We start from the raw sequence: 17,146 nt of genomic DNA, 5'->3' as shown, positions 1-17,146 counted from the left end.
TGCTTCGATGAGTAAGGGTCCTCTTTGACTTGGTGAGATACCAGCACAAACCTTCAGCTTCTTTGCAGCCAACATTTTTTGTTTTTTTTAAGTTAAAATCAGGTAGCTTTACAGGAAAATATTTAAACGTGAGGACAGCAAGAGAGGAGTAAAACATGGAAGAATACCGGGAAAAACGGGAGGGCTGACAGGTCTGTTCTCTCTGCTGCCACTAAAAAGCTTCATATTTAAAGAATTGCTGTTGGCATGCTGCTCCAGGTTCAGATGAGCAGATGAAATACACACTGGGAAGTCCAGCTTGAAGGCTCACGAGGTGCCAAGACACTGAGTTTATTCTGCAATAATTTGATCTGTCTCCATCTCTGCCTAAAACAGTAAATTAGCACAACACTCTGCAAGGTAGTCTTTCTTCAGGGGACTTTGGCAAACACAATGCTCTGCTGGTTGATGTTAACCCCCACTGTAGCAAAAACTGAGCCAGGATCAGCCTTTTTTCGCTGGACCATCCTGCTGTTGTTTTTGGATGCAGTGCTATAGTTGGTCTGAACATGGAAGGAGCCCTTTGGATGTTTTTTGCCTGGTCAAACTGTCTTTTCATTGCGGACTGCGAGCCCACCTTTTGACAAAGTACACACCTGTTTTCACTGCACCTGCTCTGCCTTCTGATCTAGTTTAACTCTAACATGCACTGCCACATTTCATAAACTACATTGGAAAGACAAGTTATTCATTCAGTCACTTTGGCTTTCTCTCACACTTATACAATAACAGTGCAGAGAAACCAGAACTGCTAGTCTGTTCTTGTGGGGTTACTTCTTGTTTTTGTTTTTTTTTTTTGGAGGGACTTGGAAACTTTATTTTCATACAACGCTCCAAAGTAGTTTACAGGAATATGGCCATCTTGAGAAAGCCAACCTACGTCAGCAGCGCCCACACAGGAAGCATGAAGCAACCATAGAGGTGAGTGCTTGGTGCGATGAGAGGTACTTCTCCCGCAATTCTTGCTGCGGTAACCTCCACTGGAAAAGAGGGACAGAGAGGAGAGGCCGTGGGTTTGTACCTGGGTACTTTGGAGGGGATCACGTAGAGTTGTCTGAAGAGGTAAATGAGACTTTACCCACGGGACGGCACTCATCTCCTTTCCTGTGCTCCTCTCTGCTGTCTGTCAGTGTCTCAATTGCTCCAGCTTTTCTTCCTTTTTACCACTTTGCCCCCAAATCCTTCTCCTTGTCCTCTGTCCAGTTATCTGGACACGCAGTGCGTTTATACAAACTCAAGGCAACATAATGATTATTCAGCTGTCATGTAACACACCTTGACTGAATGGTTTTACTTCCATTAAGGTCACAGCTAGAGAGAGCAGAGCCAGATGAACAGAGCTGGATTACTCATCAGTGTTTCATTACGTGTTGGCTGTAAAGTTGTTCAGTAAGTGGAGGTTCAAGCCCTGAGTGAACAGGCCCGAATGTTTTATTATAAGAAGGTATCTGTTTCTTTTAGTTTCGGGCATGTGTCCTAACAAAGCCAGCAGTTTCCACACCCAAAAACTGATCTTTCTGAGAAAGATGACACAAACCTGCTCAGACACAGTCAGGGGCTGTGTTGCAGTAGAGCTGAAAAGACGTTTTGTTGTTTCTAACCACCTCTGTGAGGACACATACTGCATATCAATGTAAAATTCCAACAGCACAGGCGTTTAACCTGTGTTCAAGGCTATACTTTCCAGACAGACATGCAATCATGAAACTGGGATTTGATCGAAACCTCGGTGCTGCGTGCCTGTTGACAATAATCAAACCTTAATTAGATTAACTAATTGTGACTTTGTGAAGAGCAGGGCGAGTCAGAACCGTACTTTAACAAGCTGAAACCCAGCAGAATAATCAGGCTGTTTGTTCGTGTCTTTAACAGAAGTTGAATCAGAACCACGATTTTGTTGTGTTGTCCAAAAAAGTGGGCAAACACTGTTCACACATCACTCATTCCTGAAAGACTGAATTGGTCAATGACTCCCAAACACTTCAGTTTCACATGGGACATGTACAGCGATCTCCTGAGTGAAAGTCTCTGGTTTGTTTGAACCATCCACACAGCCTACATTCAACCAAATGTAGACTTTCTTGCTCTTTATACTACTTCATCTGACTTCCTCCTTTGCTCTCATCCTAATTACTACAATCACTAGAGGCAGCCTAACGATAACCATAAATACGCGTCGTAGTGATCTCCTTCCACAGACGACCTATACAGCCCTTTTTCTGCTGAGGACGGGCTGAGAGTGCTTCGTATGTAGTATGCACGTGTAATATGCACTCCCCAGACTATAACAGGCCCAACTGGTGTCATAAGTAGCACTGCACAAGGTTCACACACTACATAATACACACGCAAAGGTATGATTGCCTATCCCGAGTGTACCCTGCTGCTCATCCAGCTCATGCTGGGATAGATTCCTGCCTATGGCAACCATGAACTGGATATGTAGCTATAGAAACAGATACATGGATAAATAATGTGGTGCAAGTTCAAGAGATTTTGGGCAGAGATATGTATGAGGAGGATTGAGGGGTAGAAGAAGTGTCAGTTTCACTGTTTTGAGCCCTTTGGGGCTTGCTGTTCTACATTACAGGGCTTATGGGGTTTCTTGCTGTTACTTAGTCTGAGGTGGCCTGTGAGTAAAGATGGGGAGTAACTCTTGAAAGGTGGGTAGCACAAACACTTAAAAAGACACCTTTTCTCCCTTTTTGGCTTCTGTGTCACGTTTCTCTCTCTTCATCATTTGTTATGTCTTGATTATTTCTTCTTTAGCCTCAGCTCACCAGTTTTCTCCCTCCATCCGTCTCCATCTCACTGCATCACTCTGTTCTTTCTTCTTGTTCCACCTCTGTCTCTACCTCCATCTCTCTCTCTCTCTCTCTCTCCCCGTCTCATCACACAATATCTGATCCTGCATGACAGGATCCACTTTAAAGGTTTTTGCTGCTTCTGTTTTATGTAGGAAAGCGCGCGCACGCACACACGTACACACACGTACACACACGTACACACACACACACACACACACACACACACACACACACACACACACACACACACACACACACACACACACACACACAGACTAATGAATGTGTACAATTCTCCCTCACACAGGCACACACAGCCTCTTAAAACTAGATCTATTTCTTGTCTTTTGTTTTGACTCTTTCCCTCTATCCTTTGCTCAATCTCTACTGCTTCTGCACACATGAAGGACAACACAAAAATACACTCACATGGACACACGTTCACACACACATGCTCCCTGCTCCAGAGGCTCCAGAGGCCCCAGAGCAAACGCTGTTATCAGCACTCCACAGGAACAGACCAGTGACTCAGCCTGTCTGACTATGTGTGAGTGTGTGTGTGCGTGTGTGCATGTGTGCATGCACAGCGTCTCAACAGCCTAAAGACTCACAGTTTCAGTCAGCTCACACCTGGTCTACACTTGGAGGGCTGTGGCTCACTTTTCTGACGGTGTGCTGACATTACACATCTGCTACAATTAGGAATTTTGCTTTGTTATTATTTGATAAGAATCAGAGAAATCTCTGGTTCATCTGAAGGTGCGTTCAGACCCAATGAAGGCCAGTGTGTTCTATATGTACATAAATTGGAGCACTGCAGTGTTTCTGAGGTTGTGTTTCATGCACCAACAAACAACATGTGCAGTGTTTGTGGAGAGTGAGCCTCTGTATGCGTGTGCTGTTCTGACTCAGGCTTAAAAAAAATGACCAGGAACTGCAGTTGTTTCTCTTATTGTCTTCCAGACCTCCTTCCTTTTCCTCTTCTCTCTGTACATTCATTAAGAAGAGCCCAACAGGTCAGGATAAGCAGAAATACTTCACTCAAACTGGTCCATTTCCAGCTAACGCTATCACATAATCGCCTGAGTTAGCTCAATTTAGAATGAACTGACATGGCCTCATGTTGTACCACTGACTCTGTATGAAAAGTCAGCTGGACAAAGCTCCCATACCTTAACTGTGAGAACCACTCTCGGCGTGACAGCTGCCTCCTCTCGTGTGGGCGTCATCACCACAATTCACCACTACGCCCAGGAACTGCACTCTCTGAGAAAGTTGCAGGCTCCTCTTGGTCCAATTAAGGCACAGTCCTAAAAGCTTAAGATAGGAGAAAATAGAGATGAGTGCTGGTCTTCTGAGGACACATCCAGAGCCAATTATTTAAGTAATTCAAAATCCTGATTCCTCTCTGAAGCAGGACCTGGTCAAGGTGCAGCAAGACAGACAAAGGAATTTGAAAGACTTTTGAAGAAATATACGAGGACATGCTCTCCCCAAATTGGAATTTGGAAATAGGCATCCTTTCTGTAGGTATATCATGACAAACCACACGGTCGTCTTTGCAAATGTCTGTAAAAGCAGTGGTGCTTTTATGCTGCGCGCAGCCACTTTGCAGATAGTATGTCTTAAGTCCCTGCACATACTGAATGTGTAACTGGGCAGAACTTCCCCTCGGTGCCCACACCCACAATGTACGCACATTTAACCGAGTGAGCCAAGCCCTCTCCAAAATCATATTAAGTATATAAAAAAATTAACTGCACTTTTTATGTCTTAGTCATTCACATCCTACTGTTTTTTATATTGTAACCAACTTGCCACTGAAGTGAAGATGGCCGCATAATAATCACCCTGCGGTGCCAAGTAATGTTTTTGGGTGGCACGACAGAATGGTTGCATGTCTCAGCACACCGTGGGCTGCCAGAACAAAATGAAACAAAAAAAACAAAAAAACAAGGATGAGTCAACAGTGGGAGGATAATAATAATAAAAAAAACACACAAGAGCAATATCAACAATTTAGGAACATTCAGAAGATACCAGTTCCCTGAAGAGGACCCCGCTGTCAGATTACACTTCTATTAAAGCATAATTGACTGTATTTTCCCTGGTATACCGTATAAGCTCAGACACGTCAACAGTGAGTATTAATTTGAATTTCTGGTGTCACTCAACAATAGCAAACAGTGAGGCTTTGTCTTGCTTTTGGACTTATTTGGGTTGCGCACGTCATGAGCGTTTGACTTTGCTACCCCTTAAATGACAAATATTCCATCATTTGACTACTTAAAAAATCAAACATTAATACTGTATGGATAATTTATTTAAGTACTTAAATATTAAAAGACAATATTCACCCCAGCCACAGCTTGTTCACCCTGCTACCATCTGGCAAGCGATACAGAGGTATCTGCTGTCGCATGACCTGACTGCAGATCAGCTTCTTTCCTCAGGCTGTGGGACTCCTCAACTCATCCCCCGCACAAATAAATGAACCTCGACCCTTAAATAGCCTCTTAACCATAAAAAGAAAACATTTAGACCCAATGTGTGATTGACAACCACAAAGTTTTACATGAAGCCAGAAGGTCAGAGATTAAAGACCACCTGCAGATAAGACGACTAAACACCTGAACACGGTAGATAGAAGTTAGCGGAGAACAATGGCAGGTCTGTTCCTGCTTAGATAACCCATTGCTCATTGGCACATTCCAGAAACACACACACACACACACACACATATACACACACACAGACGCACATGTTAGCCATTTCAAGAAACCGGAAACATGTTAATATGCCAAACTTTTTCATATTTCACGTGTCAACTGTAATAATGCAATGTAATCAAATCAGTTGCTAAACTAACAAACATTGCTTGTTCACACAATAACACACACACTTTGGTGCATGCTTGTACAAAGGAACACTGGGGAAAAGCTGAAGAGAGTCTCACAATGACAGAAGTGTTCTCACAGTCAGTAGCTGACAACAACAAACATAATTTGCACATATTTGTGCTGCTGCTTTCCAGAAGTTGAACAAATCCATTGTTGTCCAAAGTCTCAAGCCTCAAGTCTGAAACACTTGTAGCATAAAACTGCTCTTTATGCTACAAACGTTGCTGGAGTTTGACCTCTTTCGACCACATCTCTTCTCCGTGCACCTTAGAAGTAGGTCAAGTTGTGCCTGAAATTTCAACTCTGTGTTGGCCCGAGTCAAGGCTGACAAGTCCCAAGTCAGTCCAAGTCCTGAACTGAGTGGTTTTCACATTTGTTTTTGTGATATATGTTGAAATGTTTTGCATTCTTCATACACGTTGATGTGGCCACCCTCCAATCATTTGCATATGAAAGTAATGCCCCTGGCAGACCAATGTCTGGACTGCCATCACAACACTAGACAACAGTATGGATTATACCATTACATTCCAGTATGTACTATCCATCCATATCCACATTTACCTCCATTACAGGCAGTATTAGGAATTACTGGCTAGATATGTCTTAAGTGTGGTACAGTAACAGTAAAGTCGTTCTTATGAATAAAAAAATAATTGCAATGCATATATTTTTAACTTCCCAACCATATCTGTATACTGTGGGCCAGAACTGTAAAGTCAGTTAATCATAGGAAGAAGTAAATGAGTAACAAAGAGAATATTGTGGATCAGAGTGCTGAAGGACTTGTTCTGCTTTTGAGTGTGTACCTCGTATAACAACCCATTACTTTTTATTACTCTGTTTTGTCCATGGTAATTTGATTTGGGAGGCTGAATGGGTGATATAGTCAGGTCTGTTCTGGTGTGCGTTAGCCTAGGGGGACTGAGGGGAGAGCATGTCAGCGGGAGAGCAGCAACAAGAGATGGAGAGTGAAAAGGGAAAGAGTGAGCAGCGAGAGAGGGGGAGGAGGGAAAAATGCTGGAAATCACACAGACGACTTGAGCAATTGATGTAAAACAGGACCGAAGAATGCGACAGAAGCAGGCTGCGGACTGAATGCAGAGAAGGAGACAAAGCTGATGGGTGTTGATGCGAAACAGACTGCTGACCTTCCTCCATGACTTCTGACCTCCTCTGTCACTCTGACAGGAAGTGTGCCCCTCTCCTGGCAGGAAATAGACTTATAACCCCTGGATTTATGGTAGCCAGTAGTATCTTTGTCTAATTACAATGTTGGGATTTATAGGCGTCTGTGTTAATTTCCCTTGAGAGAGGAAAAAACCCTCAGGATACCGTTGACATTTTAGTTGTGATGAGTATATTGAATGACTTTGTTGTAACTGTGACAGTTATTCGCCACTGCAGAAAAGTGTAGATGCTGTTCATTTATCATGCATTACAAACAACTCCTGATATAATAATCTCTTTAATGACACAATGCTGTGATAGAAATATGCATAAACCCCAATTATGTGCGTCTGAACAGGAGGCTGTTGCCAATTTATGGAAAACAGGACATGTAGTGTTTGTTAGCGAGGAGTTTGCCCATCTACTAAAAAAAACCACAACTTTTCTTTAACCAAGCTGGCTAAGAGAGCAGAAAGAGTGATAAAGCACAGCGATCTTTTAAATGTTTTCTTTGTTTATCTTCCTGAGTAACAACTATCGACTCACTCCACTTTATAATTGCAGCCCGGAACTTCTCTCGCCGGAACAAGTTAACTTTTTGTTTCCATTTTACAAATGTCCGCCAGGCTTTTTGGGTTGATTAGAGTGGTCTGAAAAAGGCTTGGCCGGCGTTTACTGGGGACTTTGTAGTTTTACAAAGAAAACTGTCTGGCAGCAGGGCAAAACAGATTCACAGAATAAAGGACGAGAGGGACGCGGAGAAAGGGAGAGATGACACATACACACAGTCAGTCAGCCCGGCAATAAACAGTAAAGTGGACTGCCTCATGGAGACACAACACAAAGCTGTTCAATTAGATTTCCGCAGCATTTGCCTCAGACCCAATACAGAGGCGAAGGACCCTTGCTGATTGCAATCAGTCAGAGTGGCAGGCAAATTAGATTACTATTATACATAAAAACTATCAAATGTGTCTCCTTCCTTCCCCTCCCTTCCTTCTCTGCTTTGTTTTCATTATTTTATCGTCCTATAGGCTGTCAGAGGGTAAATATCGGTGTATGAAATACTGCGCTCAATTCAGTACGATGGTAATAATATTTTGTGACTTTCCTGACTCCTGCAGGATGGAGCAGTTGTTTTAGAAGACGGGATCTGATTACTTATGGAAAGTGCATATTGTTCTTTTGAAGCAGACTATATGACTTTGTTATTTCCTGAATGCGGTTAAAGTAAGTTACCGAGTGTGCTTTAAAAAGCAAAGGTCCTTCAATCATTTAAACAGGCCTGTTATTTCGTTCCCAACACACACTGTGGAGCGGAAAAAAGAAAAAAAAAGACAGTTCTCAGCCACCTACTTTTCAGGAAGACATAATCATGCTTGTTGCTATGGATACCAGTCAAAGCTATAATCACTATAATGTCAGTTATTTACATATTCAAGTTACCTTCACTGGATGCAGATGGTGCCTTTGTGGCATTTCTTTCATTCACTATAGGGCGAAGATGAACGGGAAGCTATATTGATACAGTGTGCATGTAACCGAGCATTATCTAATGTTCGCTGGTTCAGTAACTCAATGCATGTTTGGCTGCACGCAGGGAGACACGGGGATGTGCATGATGTGCTGAACGACTCCACATCTGGTGGACTACTTGAATACTTTGGCAGAATACGTGAATACTTGAACTGAATACTTCCTTTAATAGATAAGAGGAGCATTTCTGTGAAAGGTAAAGGTTATTCTATCCATTTATTTCGGTTTCTGTTTCTGAAAAACAAATTTCCAGAACATTAAAGGATCATGTGAGGCGGACTGAAATCGGCAGCGGCAGCAGAAATATAGCAGTGAATGAGCTCAGGGAAGCGTGGTTTGCTTAAGTTGAGCCTCTCAGTGCTTCCTCTCAGGTTACCTGCCCACAGAGGTTTCATGAATCACGCTCTAAACTGCAGTATATAAAGAAAACTCTTATGATTTCTTTTATGTTTTTTTTACTGACAACAAAAGAAATTCGTTGAAAAGACCAAATCAAAAAATGAAACCTGAAAGTGTCGTCTGTAACAAAAGCCTGCTCTGACGTATTCCTCTGTGTCCTAAACATGTCCATTGTTGTCCGAAAAGTATTAAAAACCCATAAATGAGCCACACTGCTGCACTGGATGACATGTTCCTTCATTACCATGAACATGGGCACTGCAGTTTGCCTTGAGCCGATCCCACACACACACCACCCTGCTGCTGCTAACGCTCACTAAAGCCACAAACATGCAGCTGAAAACCCAACAGCACCCTCAACAAAAGCAATATTTACTTCTGTTTGCTAAAAACTCCACACCCCAACCGTTTCATCAAATTATTTAGGCTTTTCTTTTTTAAAAATGAAAAATATATATGTGTTGATCTGTTTTCAAATATTCATGTTTTCGATGTGAACAAATGGATTTGGAGCTGAGAGTCAACAAAAGGGCCGGGAAGAAAGCATGGAGACAAGGACGAACACATTGTTGGTTTTTGCCTTCATGAGACGGCAAAAATCAACAATGTTGACAATAAATATTTCCCGCCTTATCCACTAAGGTGAAGGCTATGGTCGAGTTTTCACCGATCAGCCCTCTGAAGGATGCAGAATTTGCTCACAGCCTGAACGAAGATGCTGCTTGAGAAACTCAACTCGGAGCAAGTCCACTGTTGTTTACAGCACAATGTGGGGGAATACTGTTTATTTGTGAGTTGAATGAATTGACAGTTAAAAAAAAATCAAGAAAACACAAGGAGAGTACCTGCTTGTCTCGCATAAGAAGGAAACTGGTGATGCAAGGCACGATGTCGGCTAACCTTTTTGATGTTCTTGTCCATCACCGTCGTCCCCCAGCTCAGAGCCATCTGCATTTTTCTCAGGTAAGATTTTCTCACCCTGGGGGTGTTTGCATATGTTGCTATAAAAACTGTCAATCAACTCTGATCAAATCACACCCACGCAGTCCTGATGATGCAGATGAGCTGAGTTTTTAAGTGTTAAACTCTTAATAAAAACTACATTTCAGGCTTCCATGTGCCCCATTCAAGCCAAAGAGGAGTCAAACACTTCTTTCTCATCCTCCACTTTGTGGTAACTTCTCTACCTCCCACTCTTTAATGGGAGCATGAATGCTTGTCTTGCAATGTGTATTTAACCTTGAGAGACTCATTTCTCATTTTCACAATCATTCTGCCTTCACCATGGAGAAGGGGAGCTGTTTGTATGGGTAGATAATGAGTGACTCTTCTGAAGGCTCGCCTCCCCGATTTATGATCTAACTGTCGGGTCAGCCCGTTAGTGGTGATTGACGGCGCACAATGATAGTGTTGCAACACTGAGCATTTGGGTCAGTGTGTTTGATAATAAGTAGCAGGGTTTTTTTGGTGATTGCCGTTGTGGAAAACGTGTTTCTTTTTTTCGGTTTCTCCTCCACTGACTTGTCGTCTGAAGCTGCATCATCATCCTGTGGAAGTTTACAACATCACGGATCAACGTGCACTCATGTTCTGCAAGGACAACGCCAGGGTGGTGTTTGGAGGTGGTGCCTAACAGTCTGTTAAATGTGGTTCCGTGTGAGCTACAGGGCCTCCGAAACAGCATAAAGGCTTCTGTTCCCAGGTCAAACAGTACTGTACTTTAGTGTATTACAAATATAATTTAAGCATGACTTAGGAAAAGTCATTACAAGTAAACTTGTACTTTTTGTGCTTAATTTAAAGTATTTTTGACATGTACTTTTAAAAAGTGTACTTCTGAGTAGATGTTAATGAGTTCCAAAATGTATCAAAAATGAATACACTAATCCTGCAATGATTAAATGTTAATTGTACTTCTAAGAAGAGTACTAAATTACAAATACTTTTAATAGCTATAAAGTGTACTTGTTTTCAAAACCTTTGTAATACACTATTAACAAGCTGAATTAAAGTGTACTTCAATTTCACTTCTTTTTAAGTATACTTAAGCATATTTCCAACACATGGCTGATTTTATACAATTATATTGCAAGTGTGTTTGAATGCTCATGAATCCTGATTTCACTGGTGTACTTCAGTACACTTAGTCTGTAAAAAGTTGTGCCAATCTAACAGCTATTTACACTTCAAGCATACTCAGGTATTACTTAGCAAGGACTACTTGGAGTACACTTACTGGAGATACTTAAAGAAGTGCAAAATGTACTCAGCACATTCTTCAAAAAGCGGAATTTAAGGATATTTTTTCACCTGGGTCGCATCTTTCTTTCCCTTGTCTCTTCATTTATTTAAGATATAAATATACACTTTTTAGGGCATCTGATTGGTGTTTCCACAATTGTGCTGCCATGTTTGAGTCTGTTTATGTCGGTTTATGTCAGTTAGTTTCCTGGAGCTTATCTGGTTTACTATGAGACAGGTGACGGGCAAACTGTGACTGCCTTTTTACAAATCCAAGGAAGCCTATGGAGTGTCTAGAAACGCTGCTGAGCCTGGAGCTGCAGGTAAATCAGGTTAAGGGGTAAGGCAAGCTTATAGAGGAATGAGTTCATCACGGCAGCCTTAAAAAGTGACAGCATGTGGTGGCACTTGAGGTTAAGTCAAGTGTTTCCTGATCTATCAAATTTGAGAAGCAGGATAAACTAAGAACATCCCACTAAATACATTTTTAAAGATTTTTGAGCTAAATAATTATAATAGTGTTACAGTAGCACACAGTCAACATAACGGCTTGAATTCTGCTCACACAAATGTATCTCCGCTGTGACTGCTGACGGGTGGGGGTGTAACTGTGTCACAATAAGCGGTGATAGACCAGCACCTGTTGTAAAACATACCTGCCCTTGAAGCCAATCAGGACCACAATGATGGATAAAGAGCAGGAACGGACTAATACATTAAAACAGATTTACAGTATACAGAGAATGAGTGTGTTTGCGTGCGTGTGTGTGTGAATGGGATGGAGGTGGGGGAAAGTATTTATGTGTGTGAGGCAAGGAAAAAAAAAGATAAAGATATGACAAGGTTGAACAACTACAAGGAAGGAGACAGAGCAATCGCAGAGGATGGAGAAGGAGTGGACAGTGTGATGGTAGAAAAAAAAAACAGATAGGAGGGAGAGGCAGGAAGTCCCCACTGAGAAGGACATGTCACACACCAGCGAGCCTGACACACGGACAGGGAATATCACATTTCTCCCACTTTCTCTGCCTGCCTCTCCCTTTTCATAATGTATACTTCTCCTTTTCGCTCCTGCCCGACTTTTTCATTCTCTTTTTCAGCTGAAAGCATAGTACAGTAACCGGCACTCAAAGAAATCTTTGTGGGTCCCGTCGAATAGTGTTTCTCCGTCTTTGAAATGCTGCTGTTCGATAATGCATGACTTCATGCATAACTTTCCTCTTGATTTCCCTGTCACTGCGTGCGTCTCAAGTCTATTCCTCCACGGGCGCTTACAGTATTGTTTATTGTGGTGCTTTATGCTGAGTTTGGCTTTTGCGTTCACCCACACATGTGCTCAGTTCTTGCACGCAGACGCTCAGCAACACATATGCATACAGGCACGCCGAGTGATTGGCTTGTGCTGGGAATTACCTGTTTACCTAATTAACAGCACTGGCTGGAGGCTAAAGATATGCAAACCAGGAAGGGTAAAATAAACAACACAAAAATAAAATATTTCCAGTTGACCTCCTCTGGAGAAAACACATTTAACTATGACTGGAAAAGCAAAGGGGGGGGGGGAGGGGGTGGTTAGTCACTTTAAAGTATTTTGTTTAAAACACTGATCCCATTACGGATGCCTTTATTCAGAGTAATTCTCTACATGGCATAAGATGAAAAAATAACGCTATAGCCAAGGCTTGGCTTTGATATTTCTTGCTCTTTTTGTTGCTTTGAAGCCACATGAGGTAGTGTAGCATCTCTTCTGACAAGCTGCGGTTTTCTCTCCCCATATCTGAGGAACCAGTTCTTTCTTCTTCTTATTTTGGCTTCATGTTCCAGTTCACACACCATGAAGTCTGGAAGAAGAATTTCTTTATGAAAGAAATTAGGAGGCTGTATTGCACATAAAATGCAGTGAGACAGTCTAATATTACTTTAGCGCAATGTATTCAGTATGTGGATGGATGTGTGTGTGTGTGTGTGTGTGTGTGTGTGTGTGTGTGTGTGTGTGTGTGTGTGTGTGTGTGTGTGTGTGTGTGTGTGCGCACGCGCAAACTATATAACTCCCTATATCAGTCTCTCCTTCCTGTGGAACCAGCACCACCCCTGAGACTGATAACTTTTTCTGTTTATACTGCCCTAATCAATTTGTGTGTGTGTGTGCGTGAGTGAGTGTGTGTGTGTGTGTGTGTGTGTGTGTGTGTGTGTGTGTGTGTGTGAGAGTGTTCAGTCAACTAAAGCCTGAGCATACGTCTGTCTCTCTACTTTTATCTGTTCCTGATCAACACTGAGGATATTAACCAGACCCAGGAAACCCCCAAATTACACATAAATGATTACACTATCTTGCACACACACAGAGGCCCCCAAACACACACCCACACACACACACACACACACACACACACACACACACACACACACACTCGAAAAAAAGCCAAACACGCACTCGAGCAAACCCTCTCACGTCCACCCACACTACTGGAGACACCCCAAGGGGAATGTATTGATGGAAAGACCATGAAACTGGCTTAACAAGGCTAATTCACACAGACACAGAAGAGTCGTACAAACTCTTTCGCACAACATAAAGAGCTCTTTCACTGTCTAATACAAGGCAAAAGAATTAAACATGACCATATGTGCCTCTAAAACAAAAGAGGCCAGCTGAGGGTTTTGTTTCAGCCCTGTTACAGATGCCACTAATGTGCCACCCCATTACCCACAGACAGAAGGGCATGTCCACGCATACATACACAATCTTAGACCTCCACACATAAACAACTGCAAGCATTTGAAGTCTCACAAACGCACAACCACACCCACATACTGAAAATGTCAAACTGAAAAATTAGAACAAGGCCAACAGTCGGGCACATGTTTATGTTTGATCACTGAACAATATGAAGGAAACTAATGGAAGCCGCCTCTTTAAACCATGAACAACAGCTTCTTATAGTTGTAGTTTTGGCAGTCAGGACAGCACATGCCATGTAAAGAGAGAAAAATAATTAAAAGGGTAATGCAGCCAATATTGGCCCATTATCCAAAGGTTGATTGTTTGTGTGTGTTTACTATCGATTTGGTGAAGGTGGTTTTGTGTGCTTTCACTTTTCAATCCTCAAACTTTGGGCTTAAAAATCGCACACAATAGGAAAAGAGTGAAATGAAGTAGTGCATTGTGCAAAAGGATTAGCCATGCATGGTGCGAGCAGTAATGGTTTGGGTTCCTGGTGAATTTTACTCCACACTGTGTTATTAATAAAAGTGGCCATTATTAAACTATGCCAACAACAAAAAAATACTAATTGTAGAAATGTAAATGAATAGTGGAAGGTTGTGCCAGCTTATGATTTAATGCTTCTGCTTACTAATCCTCACAAGAGATAAAATATCTAGCAGCCTTTAAGCCCTTAAAAACCTGGTTTCAAATCTTTTTCGTCTAACATTAAATGGATTTGATTAAATAAGCAACAATCAGCCTAAGTTTGAAATAAACATCCTAAGTTGTTATTTATTAAAAGTTGAACTCCTAAAATCTCAGCTAATCTTTTCCCCTTAGATCTGAGCAAGTGTGCTTTGATCAGATTTGATGGACACTAGCCTGGCAACATATAGCACACAAATAACTCTCACAGACGTACGGAAATATGTACCCTTTTCCAAACTGACATTCGCCCACTTTAAACAAGAAACTTAAGGACAGAAACACAAATGCAGAAATCTGTTGGGTGAATTAAACCAAACTGTTCTAACTTTGACAGTAAACAGCGAGTCGTGTAGGAGTCCATTGCTCATCAGATGCCTTCAAGGGTGTAGAGGTCAAGAAGTGGATGGACAAATAACAGTTTGCCTTCAACACCAGTATTCCAGGTTCATGTTCCCTGTTAAACTGGAAGTAGCATTGACATTTTTATCACATTACCAGGCAGCTCCACCTACCGACCTACCAGGCAGATCCATATTTGCATTTATTATTAGGCTGTAACCTCTAGTGGCCGAAGTCATTATGATGGCGGAAAGGAGGAAGTCAGGTGACACAGTATAAAGGGCAAAAAAGGTTACACTTGAAGGAATTTTCAAAGATCCGATAGGATGAAGTGCTGCCTTCAAGGTCCACCTACGTTCCTGCGTCGCACCAGCCTGTCGACGGTACTCTGTCATTTTGGAAGTCATCAGTAATCAACCCTTTAGCCATTTAGGTACGAGGATGTGTTGAATGTAGTTTTATCAGCCTGGCTCTTTGTTGCAATTACACTTTTAAATACACTTTAAATGAAGCGTAAGTTGGATGTGTGAGTAGGATACCAAAGTATCTTAAGTCAGATTGTTCAAGCAGCACTGCAAAGACAGACTTTTACGTAGGTTACTCACTGTATTTGCATGTACTTAAGTAACCAGGCTACAGTCAGGTTTCTCCAGTAAGGTGACTTCTTGAATGTTATTTAAACAACAAATCTGATTTCCGCACTTAGATTTCCACTGAAGAACGGCATTTTCTTGGCCATATTTTCAGGAAACAAGATGTAGTCCTCTTACCAGCTTTTGCATTTGCCTGCTTGTACTGCTCCCAATGCAGGCTATAAATGGCCTATCTACCCTGTCTGAGCTCTGACTCTCTTTGACTAGCTGTAATGCCAGATTCAGACTACACTACATTTTTGTCTGTTAAGATTGTCACTATGTCAGATTTGGTGATTATGGAGTCAGAAATTCTATAAAGCAATCACAGTTTGCCGTCTGTCATGTCTGCATGCTTGATGTCATCAGGAAGTAGGTGTTAGAGACCGACATCTGGCAACAAGACTGCGAACAAGCAATGATGTCTGAAATGGTGTGTATGATACCGGGTGTCTTCAGTTTAGTCATTCCTCTTTGCCTCATCATCTCTAGTTGGGTTGTTATTGGGCTGAATGCAGCATAAGAAAAACACAACATCATATATGAATAAAATGACCCACCAAAAAAAATAAACCAGACCCAGGAAACCCCCAAATTACACATAAATGATTACACTATCTTGCACACACACAGAGGCCCCCAAACACACACACACACTCACACACACACACACACACACACACACACACACACACACACACACACACACACACACACACACACACACATATATATGAATATAAAATACCAACGTTGTTGTTACCAACATGATTATTTGTGATTAAACATTATTTCTAAATAAAAGTAATACGGTTTGTTTACATTTTCCTCTTTTTTCTTTCTAAAATAGCGATGTGTTATATGTGTTTGTGATGTGTTTGTTACAACAAACAAATAGAATTACAACAAATTGAATAAAGGTGTATTGGGGAAAAAAACAACCAGTCAATGCCATTGTGATTGGCTGAGGCATTGCGTCATCACAATGTACATCGTAAGAGTGCACCGTAGGCTATACGACCGCTACAACAAAAGCTACAGCCGTCCGAAATCATGTTCGGTCAGCCCATAGACTGCCTACTTAATTTTATGTTCATTCATGCATTTATAGTGTTTGAAGTTTTAGCTTAGTTGTATTAACCTACTTTAAACCTGTTATATTAGCACTGCATCTCTTCCTATCAGCTAACGTTAGCTTTTGAACACGACTACAATGCCTAAACGTTTACGAAAGCTTTAAAGTGAACAACATTGCAAACAACATTGTTCATTCCCTAAATCTCTAATCACTATCAGAGCGAGGCTATATGGGACTACAGTTATGCACAGTAACTAAAAGCAGTGTAAAAACAATGTCTAAAATGAGTTTAAATTTGACGTAGAAAAAACATCCACAAAGACTACATCTGGACTACAATTAGCTCCTTTACGGAGGTACTGTGGACGTCATTAACGGACGTTCACTAGACGTCGGAAAAAAGACGTCGTCTGGAGTAACAGTCTTCACCTTCAGGGGACCAAAATTAGACGTGCAGAAATGACGTTGAGAAGACGTTGTTTGAACGTGTCTTTGCGCAGTGGGCTCCTTCAATCTTCCGAGCCTTCTACTGATTAGCGAGAGCATTGGATAGAGGGGTTGCAGTCCATAACAGTCTCCCTGCTGCTGAA

The sequence above is a fragment of the Chaetodon trifascialis genome, chromosome 6 (assembly GCF_039877785.1).
Source record: "Chaetodon trifascialis isolate fChaTrf1 chromosome 6, fChaTrf1.hap1, whole genome shotgun sequence".
Taxonomy (NCBI): Eukaryota; Metazoa; Chordata; class Actinopteri; order Chaetodontiformes; family Chaetodontidae; genus Chaetodon; species Chaetodon trifascialis.
Note: the sequence above shows the minus strand (reverse complement) of the source record.